The sequence below is a fragment of the Octopus bimaculoides genome, chromosome 22 (assembly GCF_001194135.2).
Source record: "Octopus bimaculoides isolate UCB-OBI-ISO-001 chromosome 22, ASM119413v2, whole genome shotgun sequence".
In the NCBI taxonomy this organism is placed as follows: Eukaryota; Metazoa; Mollusca; class Cephalopoda; order Octopoda; family Octopodidae; genus Octopus; species Octopus bimaculoides.
The window spans coordinates 9,223,337-9,224,309 of NC_069002.1; positions in this window are offsets into that span (position 1 = coordinate 9,223,337).

The following is a 973-nucleotide window of genomic DNA, read 5'->3' on the forward strand; positions in this document are numbered from 1 at the left end:
GGGGGGGGGGGGGGCGAAAACGAAAGATTATCATTTTAATTTTACAGTGAAAGAGTTAAGTCTTGGTTTTGACTGAATATTTTAACCAATCTCCTGTTCATCTTTGATGTGTGTGAAAGATGTTGCATGAACACTTGCTTGGTAGCTTCAACGCTTCTTCCATTTATTGATAGATTGTCTTTTATAATGGTTAGCTGTGAAGATAAAAAGGGTTTTGACTACAAAAGTAAATGTCATGATTGATATGACCCTTAACAAAGAATATGAAGAGTAGAATCAAAATTTAAAAAAAAATTAAGTCAGATAGACTTAATATAAGGTCATTAAGAATGAAATGTCCAATTTTGAACTAAAGTTTATTTTACTTTATCTCAACAAAAACCAATGCAGTTAATCAAAGTATGCACCGAAATTATCCGCACAATTTTGCCATTTTATTGGTAGTTTATTTATGCCAGCAGTGAAGAATTTTGGAGAGCAAGACGTAATGAAATCACAAAAAGCTGTTTTTGCATCTTCAGATTTGAAGTTTTTTTCCTTGCAAAAAGTTGTCTAATGCCAGGAACACGTGATAGTCAGTTGGTGCAGAGTCTGGTGAACATGGTGGATGAGAGAGTACTTCCAAGTTCAGTTCTTGTAACTTGAGTAGCATTCTTTGTGCAATGTGGTCAAGAATTGGCCTGTCTCTATTGACCACACTTGGTTGTTTGATTGCAATTTACTCATCATTTCATCCAGTTGGTTGATGTATCCATCTGCTGTAATTGACTTACCAGGTTGCATGAAGCTGTAGTGGATGACACCAGTGCTAAACCATCAAGCAGACACCATTAACTTTTTTTACTGAATATTCTTTTTCGGATTGTGTTTTGGCACTTCGTCTCTATCCAACCACTGTGCAGAATACTTGCTATTGTTGAAAAGAATCCATTTTTCATCATTGGTCATTCTATTGTTGAAAAGAATAATTTTT